Source organism: Calliphora vicina, chromosome 4 (assembly GCF_958450345.1).
Source record: "Calliphora vicina chromosome 4, idCalVici1.1, whole genome shotgun sequence".
Classification (NCBI taxonomy): domain Eukaryota; kingdom Metazoa; phylum Arthropoda; class Insecta; order Diptera; family Calliphoridae; genus Calliphora; species Calliphora vicina.
The window spans coordinates 116,807,255-116,822,414 of record NC_088783.1 but is presented as its reverse complement, the minus strand read 5'-3'; the positions used below and the strand labels follow the sequence as shown (position 1 = coordinate 116,822,414).

The 15,160-nt window shown below is 20.6% G+C and overlaps 1 protein-coding gene across 2 annotated transcripts in view; it reads left to right on the top strand.

Annotated features, from left to right (window-relative positions):
* pico overlaps positions 1-15,160 on the top strand; it is a 57,684-nt gene that overhangs the window by 20,325 nt on the left and 22,199 nt on the right. Inside the window, exon 1 of one of the 2 annotated variants that reach the window (XM_065507334.1) lies at positions 14,341-14,426. The exons of the other annotated variant lie outside the window; for it this stretch is intronic. The gene's annotated coding sequence lies outside the window, so the exon portion shown is untranslated. Of the gene's footprint in view, positions 1-14,340; positions 14,427-15,160 lie in introns of those variants that run through there. 2 annotated transcript variants of the gene reach the window in all.

Genomic DNA, 15,160 nt, shown 5'->3' with positions numbered 1-15,160 from the left:
TATAACAGTTTAATTTTTTTTAGTATAACAATTTTATAATCATATAACAGTTTAAATTTGTTAATTATTTGCACACATATTAAGAAATGAAGACAGAATTGTGATTTTTTTAAAAAAAATTGCAGTATAACAGTTTAGTTCACGGAGTATAACAGTTATATATTAGTATAACAGTTAAAATTTAATTTTTTTTGGAAATTGAGTTAAAAATGACAATGTCTTCAAAATTGTTAATGGTATAACAGTTTATTTTTTAGAGTATAACAGTTATTTAGCAGTATAACAGTTATAATTTAAAATATTTTTTACAACAATGTTGAAAAGTTAAATAAAAATCAAGTTTCTTTCAACTTATTTTACAGTATAACAGTTTATTTTCAGAGTATAACAGTTATATAGAAGTATAACACTTGAAATTTACAATTTTTTAATAAACATTTTGAAAAGGGAACTAAAAATCAGGGTTCTTTCAATTTGTTTTGCAGTATAACAGTTTATTTTGTGGAGTATAACAGTTAATGGCAGTATAACAGTTATAATTTATAAATTGTTAATAAAAATGTTGAAATGTGAAGTAAAAATCAAGTCTATTTCAATTTGTTTTGCAGTATAACAGTTAATTTTGTGGATTATAACAGTTAATGGCAGTATAACAGTTGAAATTTATAAGTTTTGAATAAAAATATTGAAAAGTGCAATAAAATTCGAGTTCCTTTCAATTTGTTTTGCAGTATAACAGTTTATTTTGTGGAGTATAACAGTTACATGGCAGTATAACAGTTAAAATTTATAATGTTTTAATAAAAATGTTGAAATGTGAAGTAAAAATCAAGTTTCCTTGAATTTTTTTAACAGTATAACAGTTTATTTTGTGGAGTATAACAGTTACGTGGCAGTATAACAGTTAAAATTTATAATTTTTAAATAAAAATATTGAAAAGGGAATTAAAAATCAAGTTTCTTTTAATTTGTTTTGCAGTATAACAGTTTAGTTTTAACAGTATAACAGTTATTTAGCAGTATAACAGTTAAAATTTATAATTTTTTAATAAAAATGTTGAAATGTGAAGTAAAAATTAAGTTTTTTTTCAATTTGTTTTGCAGTATAACAGTTTAGTTTTTACAGTATAACAGTTATATGGCAGTATAACAGTTGAAATTTATAATTTTAAAAAAAAAATGGTGAAAAGTGCAATAAAATTCAAGTTCCTTTCAATTTGTTTTGCAGTATAACAGTTTATTTTGTGGAGTATAACAGTTATATGGCAGTATAACAGTTAAAATTTATAATTTTTGAATAAAAATGTTGAAAAGAGAATTAAAAATTACCTTTCTTTCAATTTGTTTAGCTGTATAACAGTTTATTTTGTGGAGTATAACAGTTATATGAGAGTATAACAGTTGAAATTTATAATTTTTTAATGAACATTTTGAAAAGGGAACTAAAAATCAGGATTTTTTCAATTTGTTTTGCAGTATAACAGTTTAGTTTTTACAGTATAACAGTTATTTAGCAGTATAACAGTTAAAATTTATAATTTTTAAATAAAAATGTTGAAAAGGGAATTAAAAATCAAGTTTCTTTCAATTTGTTTTGCTGTATAACAGTTTATTTGTTATTATTTAGAAACCGATTACTTTTAAAACTGACTACTTCAAAAGTAATCGGTTCAAATATCGCTCTAACTTTTAAATTTTGTAAAACAGAACAAATGAAAAAAAATAGAAATAAAAATTACAAAAAAAAATTAATGAGCATGAGTGGGAGAAACGCAAAATTATGGTTGATTTAAAAATGGGAACATATTGTTTTCTTTACTCTGTAGTTGTTCCACATACACAATGGAAAACAACAACGAAGAAACCAAAAAAATTAGAAATAAAATTGAGGTTTTAACAGAAACCAACAAATAAAAAAAAGAAGACATTTTTGTATCAAAAAATAAATAAAATAAAAAGGGCGCGCTTGACAGAAACTAAAACATTTTAAACATGCAATGAGAGGGGGAGGGATATTTGGAGATTGACATATTCTTTTCAAAAATACATATTACCAACAAATACAACACAATGTAAAACAGAATAAACACACAAAAATTTTGTAAATGTTTTTAATGTCTAAAGACTTTAACATTAACAAAATGTTCATGCTTAACCATGTGATTGTCTGTCTGACTGACTGGCCAACTGACTCACTCATTCAGTGATGGATTGTCTGTCTGTCTTTCTTCTTAAATGTTGTCTTTTATTGTATGTGAGTTTATTTATCTGTCATTTTTGCGTTCTTCTTTTTTTTTATTTTGTATGCCTTACAATTTCATAGTAATTAAAAGCAATTAAAAAGTTTACTGAACAAAAACAACAAAAAAAACGTTCTATATAAATATAAGGGTTTTTTGTATAAAGAACTTTTGTAAGATTTTTTTGTAATACACTTGAGAAAAAATTGGGAAATGATACAAAAAATATTCAAGATTATACAACAAAATGAAAATTTTTCTCAATATGATTTTTTTATTCAAAATTTTTTTTTATATTTGGAAAATGTAACTAAATTTCTTTAATTTCTTTTAAATTTTCCAAAAAAATTTATTAATATTTGATATTTGTATTGATTTTCATTAATTTTTCTGTTTTGTTGCTAAAAACCGCTTAATTTTAATTAAATTTTGTCAAATATGCCACACTGTTTAATAATTTCCTACAAAACAACAACAACAACTCTTATTTAACTGAAGAAGAAGAACTCTTACATAACTAACGGTAAATGTAACATAAAATGTAAACAAAACAAATGACCACTCACGCAATACTCTCATAACGGTACTTTGTAAAAGGTAAACAAACAAGGTATTGCCAACTATTGTGTAGGTTTTTTTTTGTTGGTAATGCTTTGTTTAAAGGGGAAATCGCTTAGTTAACAACACTGCATAGTAATTTGTGACGTTTATAACGGTAAAAGGTTAAAGAAATGTAAACAAAACAAAATAATGGAATAAATTTGCGGGCAAGTGTGAGAAAATAAGGAATTTAAACAAATAAGTAGTAAAAGTTGTAAATTTAAATTAATATTTAAGGTTAATTAAAGGAAATTTATTAAGGTTGAGATTTTCTTTGTTTAAATTACTAATTATTTTTTATGAGTGAAATTCAGACATGTGTGTCTTTTTTATTTTTATTATTTTGTGTTTACATTGTAAAGCTAAATAAAAAAAATTGTTTAATGACTGCAGTCAGTAGCTGTAGCAGCAGCAGCACTACTAGTAGAAATGTATGAAACTGAAACGCAAAAAAATGGCTTATTGGGCAAATATTTAAAGTACGTGATCCAGCAAGTTAATGAGAATTTCTTATTGCCATTTCCACAACAACAAAAAGATCTATTTAAAAGGAAATTTATGCAACCACACATACAATAATAACAAACAAATTCCTATACTTAGACTAGACTGGAAAAAAAATCGAAGAAACCAAAAAAAATATGCAACTTCAAAGTATCACTTTTAAAACAAGCAAGCGTTATGAAATCACTGCACATACCCAGAAAAAAGGAAATGTTATAGCACAATAAAATTATAATAAAAAAACAGCAAAAGTTTGGTTTTTTTTCTTCACAGGAAATCAAAATTGTTATATATATTTTTTTTATATTAAGAAAGAAAATTATGTTTGTTTTCTTAGGAAAAAAAAGAAAATAAACAAGTGAGCGAAAAGAATTTGGCGAGTTTTTATTCACAGATAAAAAAATATGATTTTAAAGTATAAAATTAAGGGAAATGTTAGAAAAATGGAATTTTAAAGGAAATTGAAATGAAAAGTGAAACAAATTTTTATTTTATTTTTTAATGGTTTTTAAATTCTTTTAGCTTTTTTTATAATTTTATAAAGTTTTTATTAATTTTTGTCATATTTTTAAAAATACATATGAATTTAAATATTTTATTATATTTTTCTAATATTTTTTTTGATAATAGAAATAATTTTTCTTTGTTTTTTCTTTTTCAATTTTTTAAAAAATATTTTAAAAATATGTAAATATTTTTTAAATTTTTCAAATATTTTTTTTTGAATTTTTTCTATATTTTTTACAGTTTATTAATATCTTTTTTAATAAAAGGAAATAATTTTCTTTAAATTTTTTTTATTATTTTTTAAAAATATTTAATTATTTTATTCACTTTTAAGGTTGTTGTTAAATGTTTTTAGATATTTTTATAATTTTATTTAAATTTTTTATTTGTAATTTTTAAAATTTTTTTTAAATTTTTCGAATATTTTTTTTTTAATTTTTCTAAATTTTTTACATATTTTTAATAACTTTTTAAATAAAAAGAAATAATTTTTCCTTAAAATTTTTTATTATTTTTTAAAAATATTTAAATGTTTTTTTATGTTTTTAAAAATATTTAATTATTTTTTATGTTTTCAAGGAAGTTATTAAATGTTTTTAGATATTTTTATAATTTAAATTAAATTTTTTATTTGTAATTTTTCAAATATTTTTTTTTAATTTTTTGAAATATTTTTTTTGGAATTTTTCTAAATTTTTTACATATTTTTAATAACTTTTTGAATAAAAAGAAATAATTTTTCTTCAAAATTTTTATATTTAAATATTTTTTTTATAATTTTAAAAATATTTAATTATTTTATTAATTTTTAAGAAAGTTTTTAAATGCTTTCAGATATTTTTATAATTTTATTTAATTTTTTTTTTTTTGTAATTTTTCTAATTTTTTTTAAATTTTTCAAATATTTTTTTTTGAATTTTTCTAAATTTTTTACATATTTTTAATAACTTTTTGAATAAAAAGAAATAATTTTTCTTTAAAATTTTTTATAATTTTTCAAAAATATTTAAATATTTTTTTTATAATTTTAAAAATATTTAATTATTTTATTCATTTTTAAGGGAGTTTGTAAATGCTTTTAGATATTTTTATAATTTTATTTAAATTTTTTATTTGTAATTTTTCTAAATTTTTTTTTAAATTTTTCAAATATTTTTTTTGGAATTTTTCTAAATTTTTTACATATTTTTAATAACTTTTTGAATAAAAAGAAATAATTTTTCTTAAAATTTTTTTTATAATTTTTCAAATATATTTAAATATTTTTTTATGTTTTTAAAAATATTTAATTATTTTATTTGTTTTTAAGGAAGGTATTAAATGTTTTTAGATATTTTTATAATTTTATTTAAATTTTTTATTTGTAATTTTTCAAATTTTTTTTAAATTTTTCAAATATTTTTTTTGGAATTTTTCTAAATTTTTTACATATTTCTAATAACTTTTAGAATAAAAACAAATAATTTTTCTTTAAAATTTTTTATAATTTTTCAAAAATATTTAAATATTTTTTTTATAATTTTAAAAATATTTAATTATTTTATTTGTTTTCAAGATATCATAATTTTATTCCAAATTTTTCCAATTTTTTTTTTTAATTTTTCCAATAATTTTATTGGATTTTTAGTTTGCTTTTACAAATAATCTTAATTTTTAGCTTATTTTCGTTTAATTCTTTAGAATGCTTAAGAAAAGTTAAATTTTTTATAAAAGAAACTTACATAATTTTTATTACAAAAACCTTTATTTTTAATTAATTCTATGAACAAAATTTAATTTTATTTAGTTTTGGCAGCATTCTTATTATTATTGTTTTGCTCTCTCTTTATATTTGGCGCCATGTTGGTTTTTGTCTCTGCTATTGTTTGGAGTTGCCAATGGTAATTAGTGTTGTGTTGTAGCGTGTTTTTACTGTTTACTGTTAAGGGGAATTTTGTTTTTTATTATTAAAAATGGTGAGATAATGTGTATTTTGTTTAATTTTCTTAAGAGTAGCTGTAAAATAAATTGGTTTTTCTAGAAATTGTTAATTTTTTTCAATTATTTTCTATGTTTGGCTGTGTTTTTATATCAAACACCAGAATGATGGCTGGGGTTAAGGGTATATGTTGCTCTGGTTTTATATTTAATTATTTTAATAATTTTTAAGGATGTTATTTAAATCTTTTAGATATTTTTATAATTTTATTTGAAATTTTTTTAAATTTCTCCAATAATTTTTTCTAAATTTTTTAAATCTTTCATAAAAAGAAATAATTTTTTAAAAACTATTTGAATATTTTTTTATGTTTTTAAAAATATTTAAATATTTTTTTGTTTTTTATACATTTTTAATTATTTTATTAATTTTTAAGGTAGTAATTAAAATATTTTAGATATTTTTGTAATTTTATTTAAATTTTTCTAATTATTTATTTTTTTAAAATAATTTTTTTTATTTTTTCTAAATTTTTTACATTTTTTAATATCTTTTTTAATAAAAATAAATATTTTTTTTTTTATTTTTTAAAAAATATTTAAATATTTTTTTATGTTTTTAAAAAATATTTAAATATTTTTTTGTTTTTAAACATTTTTAATTATTTTATTAATTTTTAAGGAAGTTATTATAATATTTTAGATATTTTTCTAATTTTATTTAAATTTTTCTAATTATTTATTTGTTTTAAAATATTTTTTTAATTTTTCTAAATTTTTTACATTTTTTAATATCTTTTTTAATAAAAAGAAATTTTTTTTTTTTTTTATTTTTTAAAAAATTTTTTTTTTTTTTTATTTTTTAAAAAATATTTAAATATTTTTTTATGTTTTTAAAAATATTTAAATATTTTTTTGTTTTTAAAAATATTTAATTATTTTATTAATTTTTAAGGAAGTTATTAAAATATTTTAGATATTTTTCTTATTTTATTTAAATTTTTCTAATTATTTATTTGTTTTAAAATAATTTTTTTAATTTTTCTAAATTTTTTACATTTTTTAATATATTTTTTAATAAAAAGAAATATTTTTTTTTTATTTTTTAAAAAATATTTAAACATTTTTTTTTATTTTTTAAAAATATTTAAATATTTTTTTGTTTTTAAACATTTCTAATTATCTTATTCATTTTTAAGGAAGTTCTTAAAATATTTTAGATATTTTTGTAATTTTATTTAAAGTTTTCTAATTATTTATTTGTTTAAAATATTTTTTTTAATTTTTCTAAATTTTTTACATTTTTTAATATCTTTTTTAATAAAAATATTTAAATATTTTTTTTATGTTTTTAAAAAATATTTAATAATTTTTATGGATGTTATTTATATGTTAGATTTTTTTTTTAATTTTATTTAAAATTTTTCTATTTTTTATTTTTTAAATAATTTTTTTTTTATATTTTTACTTTAAAAACATTTATTTGTTAAAAAAAAGTTTAACTGCAATAATTTCTTTAATTTTTTTTATATAAATTTGCTATCTCTTCCTTTTTTTTCTATTTATTTGTTACTTTGTTATTTTAACATTATTTTAGTACCCAGTACCCTTCAGTAACCATTTAAAATTGCACCACACTATTTTTACAAAACAACCATTTTATTTACATTTACAATATGGAGCATTTACACACACACACATGCGACATGGCTGTAAAATATTTTCGTTTTCTGTACATATTTGTTTTTGTTTAATATTTCGTTTATTTTTCCATTTAAACAGCAAACCCCCTCATCCGCCCTGTTCTCTACAAAGCACCAAACCAACCAAGCTCTATTTAGCAAGAGATTTTTATTCTCCCATCACCACCCCCTCTCCGCTCTTTATGAAAACATATTTTTGTCTTGTTCTTCCTCTATGTAAGAGCTGTAATATTGTTGTTGTTGTTGCTATTATTATTTTCCTAAATATTTTTATTGTCACTCATTTCCGTTTGTTGTTGTTTGTTTTCTTCTTTTTTGTGTAGTTGCTTGGGATTCTAGTTTTGTTGTTGTTGTTTTTTGTTATTTACATTACCTTCAAATATATGTATGAAGTATTTTATTTGTAGCTGAGTGTTTGTGTGTGTTTGACAGTGTCTGTTCTTATTGTTGCTGCTTATCATTGTTTTTTTTATTGCAAAGTATTTTGTAATCATTTTGTAAGATACAAAAAAATTAATCAAAAATAGCTTAAATATGTAGTTTATTATGAATATAATAGTAAGTAATAAATCAATTTGTATTGTATATAATCTGGTTCCTTTATTTCTTTTTTATCGTAGAAGCTTTTTATATTGAGGTTGTTTTTGAGGCCAAAACAAAATGTAAACAAAGATGTGGGTAAGTGCTGCCAAGTTAAGGATGGCCTTATAAAAGTAAAAGGGCTGCCTAGTTTAGGGATAATTAAAGGAAACTAACTGTGTTTTTCAATGTTTTTAATAAAGTTGATTAAAATTGTTAACTTTAAAGGGTTTTTTAAAGAATTTTTCAAGGATTTAAAGAATTTTATATAAAACAATTTATATTTGTTATAAAATCTTGAATTGTAAATGTTTTTAACAGAATTTTTTTAAAGATTTAAAGAAATTGACTTAAAATAATTGTTAAATATTGAAAATATTTTTTTTTATTAAAAAAATTATAAAATTTTGTTGTAAAATTTTTTGCAATTTAAATAATTTAAGCTGTATTGCATGTTAAAGTTTTTTTTATTATTTATTTATTCGTTATTGACACAAATTCCCTCTTAAATATTTGCAAATATTAAACTCTTTGCAAACAAAAAAAATAAATATCCATAAATATTCATTAATTCTTTGTATTGCTCTCAAATTCATTAAAACAATTTCAATGTTTGTAGTTTTTTTTTTGCAAAATTAGCCTTCAATTACTTTTCAAAAAGCAAAAAAACCTAAATGTATACAAATTGAATTGTTTAAAATTTTTAAAACGCGTCTCTTGCTAACATAAAATCATTAAAAACAATTGTTACAATTCACATATGACAACATTTTTTTTTGTTATGTTAAATTTTTATCTATCATTATTTTAACTTGTTTGAAAGAAAAAAAAAAACGAAAAACAGTAATAACACGCACTGTATAATTATATTTCTATTCATTTTTATGAGTTCATTTATTTATCTATTTAACTTTAGCTGTGTTTTTTTTTTAGAGCGGAAAAGTAGTCACGTTCCAATGCGGTGCTAAAAACGCAATGTATTTTTAAACGTTTTTTATAACACACGTTAGTAGCAAATGATGTGAATAAATTTTAAGCTTCATGTGAATGTCGTATTATGTGTTTAAAGAATAGAAATAGATGAAACAAAAATTAAACATATTTACAATACAAATTATATTTGTTTAAAGTTTTTAAACACCCTAAAAAAAATAAAAAATATTAAAATCTTTAAATATGAAATACTGCTAACTATTCAAACTTGGCAGCACTTTTATTAACTTGGTACTACTTTTATGTGTTCGAAATTTTCCCCATAGGACTCCTTGACTTTGAATTATGTATTAATTTCATACTGGCATTCGTTTAAATTATGCAGCTTTTTTCTTGTAAAACTCTCCTGTTTTCAATTTCTAAATTTCGCAATTTTTATTTTAAACTTTACTAACGGATTTGCTTTACTGTTACAAATGCAGCCCAATTATGAATAAACTTTCCCCGGGAGATTTCTCCCTTTTCCTATTCAAATTTAATGGGAAAAAACTCCCTTGGAACAAACTCCCGGTTAAATTTTTATTCATAATTGGGCTGATAATGTGAATTTTTACCATATTTTCGCTTAATTCTTTAGAATGCTGAAGAAAAGTTAAATTTTTTATAATAAAATCATTGGATTATATAAGTTTTATTACAAAAACCCTTATTTTTAAGTAATTCTATGGAAAAATTTCATTTTATTTAGTTTTGTTATGTATTTAAACTTGGCAGCACTTTGATTTCGCTCTCTCTTTATATTTGGCACCATATTGGTTTTTGTCTCTGCTATTATTTGGAGTTGCCAATGGTAATAAGTGTTGTGTTGTAGCGTGTTTTTTAATGGATTTTCTTTACAGTTAAGGGAAATTTTGTTTTTTTATTATAAAAAATGGCTGGATAAAGTGTTTTTTACTTAAAGTTCTTAAGATTAGTTTTAAAATGATCAAGTTTTTCTAGAAATTGTTAATTTTTTTCTAATATTTTCTATATTTAGCTGTGTTTTTATGAATGATGGATGGGGATAAGGTTCTGCTTTGTCATTAGGTCTATTGGAATGAAGATGGGGCTAGAAAAATTAATGTTTTCACAATTTCTAAAAATTTTTGGTATTGAAAATAGCCAAAATCAATAAATTGCATTTTAGTTTCGTAATTTTTACTTGTTACCCAACTTTGTTAATGGTTTTAGTTGTAAATAAAACAATAATGTTCATTTTAAATATTTTTTAAGTAGATTTTTGCCAAACTAGCCTCCAATTTATTAGCTAAAAATAATTTTTTTATGATTTGTTTAACAAAAAATCCTTTAATTTTAAGAAATTCTATGAAAAAACTGAAGTTGATCAAAAATTTGTACTTGGCAGCACTTTTTTACTGTTTTGCTCTTTGTTTTTATAAGCCGCTTTGGGTTTTCAGTTAGCCAAAGAAAACAATTTAAATTTTCTTTTGTAAAAACTTAAAATATTTAATGAAAACACCTTTTCAATATTTAATTTATTTATTTTAATAAAAAAAATTTGTTAAAAACCCTTTAATTTAAAGAAATTCTATGAAAAACTCCATTTTATTACGAATTTCTTACATTTTGCTATGAATTTAAACTTGGCAGCACTTTTTTGTTGTTGCTTTTTTGCTCTCTGTTTCTATAAAACGCCATATTGCTTTTTGTCTCTGCTATTGTTATGAGTTGGTCAATGAAAACAACAATAATTTGTTAAAAAGTTGAATTCTGTTGTTAAAAATTGGTTTATTATATGTTTTGTATTTAATTAATTATAATTTTTTAGTAAAAACCTTTTAATTTAAAGAAATTCCATGAAAGATTTCATTTTATCATGAATTTCATTCATTTCTCTTATTTTGTTATGAATTTAAACTTGGCAGCACTTTATTTTACTTATTGAGAGAGCTTTGCTTATATGAACCGCCATATTGTTTTTTAGTCTCTGCTATTGTTTAGAGTTGCCAATAGTAATTAGTGTTGTATTGTAGCGTGTTTTTTGTTGGTTTTCTTTACAGTAAACTTGATTTAGTTCTTTATTATTAAATAAATGACAGCTATAATGTTTTTTTCTTAATGTTCTTATAAGAAGCATCAATATAAGTCGGTTTTTATTGTTTTTTTTTATTAATTTTTCTATTTAATTTTCTTATTATGAAAACTGCATTATCTAAACATTTATTTTCCATTTTATTTAACATTTAATGTGGATTTTAAAACCAGTTTTGTGTGTTTTTTTGTTGTTGTTAGCATGAGTGACATATTGGGGTAAAATGTTTGAGTGTTTTTTTTTTTGAAAAGAAACAAAATTATCATTTGTTTGTAATTGTAATGAAGAAGCCAATTATTATTTATTACATAAAATCACGTGAATTTAGAAAGAAAAAAAAACACACCTCATGTTGTTTAGATAAATGAAATAAATTAAAGTATTAGAAAATTGTAATTGGTTTAAATTGAAAAACATTAGGTGTCAAAGAATTTTGTTAAATTTTGTTTAAAATAAAGTTTTATTTGAAGAGATTTAAAAATTTATTGAATTGATTTATTTATGAATTAATAAAGAGAAGGGATATTTATTGAAAGTTTATTTTTAATCTAGATTTTTCTGGATTTTTAAAATGAAAGAGGTTTTGTTTGTGTTTACAATTATTTAGGGGTTTATCTATCTAATCTACATTTAAATTTATTTTCTAGTTTTGCTCTAAATTTCTTTGGAATTGTCAATAGGTATCTGTTGTTGTATTTTCAATATTTACTTAACACAGTTTAAGTGATTCATTTAAAATTCTGTTGTTTTTTTTTATTCTGTATCTGTGTGTCTGTCTTTTATTGTAATGTAAATCTTTTTATTTAAATTTTTGTTCATTCACTCATGAGACACATTTCAATATACATATTTTGTTGCTACACACAAAGCAATAAGTACTTGAAAAAATATGCTGAAATAAATGCACTTATTTATTGAGATGAAACGGAAACAAGAGATTTCCGCTGAATTCCTTAAGTTGTTTTTATTTTTATTTATTTTTTTTGTTGAAAATTATGCGCACATGTTTTCAAAATGCTTCAAAACTATTGACAAAATTGCTTTAAATCATTATTTCAATAATAAGCTGAAGAAAAAAAAATAAAACAATATTTGGCAACAGATGTTTAAAAGAAATTTGTAAGAAAAGGAAGTAAATTTGCTAAAAATAGAAATAATTTTAAATTTTTATTTTATTTTTTCCATTTTGGCGATTTTTTTAAAGTTTTGAATTTTCCCTATTTTGGTGATTTTTTGGAATATTGATCATTTAGTTTTAGTTTAACAAGACTAAAAGTAAATTTTTTGTCTTTTTAAACGTGTTTTATCAAGATTCTTGAAATTTAGAAAGAAAATATCAGGTTTTGTCATTTTCTTATTTTGGTGATTTTTTGGAATATGGATCATTTAGTGGCAATTTCTGTAGGAAACAGACCAATGTTTGTCTTTTTCAATCAGTTTTCATTTGAATTCTTAGAATTTTGACAATAAATTTCAAATATTAAGAATTTTTTATTTTGGCGATTTTTTGGAAACATTTTTTTTTATTGAAATATTTTTTTTTTTTTTTTTTTTAATTTTCTAATTATGTTTTATCAAGATTCTTCAAATTTAGAGAGAATATATCAGGTTTTGGCGTTTTGATATTTTGGCGATTTTTTGGAATATGAATCATTTAATGCCAATTTTAGTAGGAACAGACCAATGTTTGTCTTTTCCAAACAGTTTTCATTTGAATTCTTAAAATTTTGACAAAAAATTTGAAATTTTAAGAATTTTTTATTTTGGCGATTTTTTGGAACAATTTATTTTTTTATTGAAATATTTTATTTTTTTCAATAGAAATTAATTTCTCGCTGGCCTTTTTATATTTTCAGGTTTATTTTTTCCATTTTGGCGCTTTTTTAGAGTTTTGAATTTTCCCCATTTTGGTGATTTTTTGGAATATGGTTCATTTAGTTTTAGTTTAACAAGACTAAAAGTCAATTTTTTGTTTTTTTAAAGATTCTTGAAATTTAAAAATAATAGATCAGGTTTTTCCATTTTTATTTTGGCGATTTTTTGGAAAATGGCTTATTTAGTGCATATTTTAGTAGGAAACCGACAACTGTATGTCTGTTTTAATCATGTTTCATTTGAATTCTTAGAATTTTGGGAATAAATTTCAAATTTTAAGAATTTTTTATTTTAGCGATTTTTTGGAACAGTTTTTTTTATTGAAATATTTTTTTTTCTAATTTTCTAACCATGTTTTATCAATAATTTTCTAACTATTCTTTAAATTTAGAGAGAATATATCAGGTTTTGTTATTTTCTTATTTTGGCGATTTTTTGGAATATGGATCATTTATTGCAAATTTTAGTAGGAAACAGACCAATTTTTGTCTTTTTCAATCAGTTTTCATTTGAATTCTTAGAATTTTGACAAAATATTCGAAATTTTAAGAATTTTATATTTTGGCGATTTTTTGGAACAATTTTTTTTTTTTTAGAAATATTTTTTTTTAGTTTTTAGCAATGTTTTATAAAGATTTTTAAAATTTAGAGGTAATATATCAGGTTTTGGCGTTTTCTTATTTTGGCGATTTTTTTGGAATATGGATCATTTAGTGCCACTATTAGTAGACAAATGGATGTCTGTTTTAATCATGTTTCATTTGAATTTTTAGAATTTTTAGAAATTATTTAAATTTTTAATTATTTTTTATTTTGGCGATTTTTTGGAACAATTTTTTTTTTTTTTATTTTGAAGATTTTTCGGAATATGAATCATTTAGTGGTAATTTCAGTAGGAAACATATATGAATTTTGAGAACTACTTTCAATTTTTAAGTATTTTTTATTTAAAATTTTCTAAAAAAATTTATATTTCTTTAAATTTTTAAAAAAAAATTTCAATTTTTTTTCAAAAATTTTGAAAATCTAGAAAATTTTCAAAGTAATTGTTTTAAAATCCTTGAAAAAACTCTTATTTATTATTTATTTTCTAATAAAACTTATAGTCCCTTCTTTATTTTCCTTATTTAAAGGTTTTTCTTAAAGAAATTATTGAAATTTTAAACAAATTATCACTCATTCATAAATTTCCCAAACAAACACGGGCAACTCTATAAACAATTGTTGTGCCCCTGTTAACCCTTGTTGTTATAACTGTCATGCATTAAATCAACATGCAGCAACTACAACATACAACATAATGGTAAAAAAGAGAAAGAGAGAGGCGTGTGTGTTTGTGCCTGCCATTTTATTTTGTTGTGTGCCGTTTTTTAAAGTCTTTTTGATCTAAATTTAACTTTACAAACAAATAAAATGAATAAAAAAAAAGAAAAGTTTTCAGTATTTAAAGACATAAAATTATAAATATAAACTGCTGTAAGTAAAATTGTTTCCCTTTTTTTTTTCTCTGGTTCTTCTTCTTAAATGTTCATATGCTTGTTGTTGCTGTTGTTGTGGTTTTATTTGTGTAGCCTCCCCTTACATTTTTACATGCATTTTATAAATTTGTGTAAAATAAAGAAAATTATTGCTCTATTTAAATACTGCTGTGGCTGGCTTCATTTTAATATTTCCTAAGTGTATAAATTTTTATGCATTATGTATTTTATTTTTATAATCTGCTTGATTTTGAACTTTGCTCATCTTTTTTATACCCCCTCTCTTGCCCTTTCTCTTGTGTTTGATTTTATATTTGCATTGAAAAATGGCTTCTTGCTTTATTTACATTTGTTGTTGCTGTTGTTACTTTATGCAGTTTTGTTTTTTTTGTTGTTGTTTTTTGCATTTAAGGTATTTTAGTCATTTCCACTAATGACAACTCATTGAAAATGTCAATTATAAACACAAATAAACACGCATTTCTGGCATTTAGTCAGTTTTGTTATAAATAAAGGGAAATTACATTAAAATATCACGTGGTCTTTAATGGAAATTTAAAAATTAACATATTTTTATTCAAATTAAAAAATTCTATTTAATTTAAAAATGTAAACAAATTGTATAAAAAATATCTCTTTATATTGATTTTTGGTTATTTTCTGATAAATATTTTTAAAATTCGCTTGAATTTTCGTTTATATACATTTTTTGTTTTGGCGATTTTTTGGAAT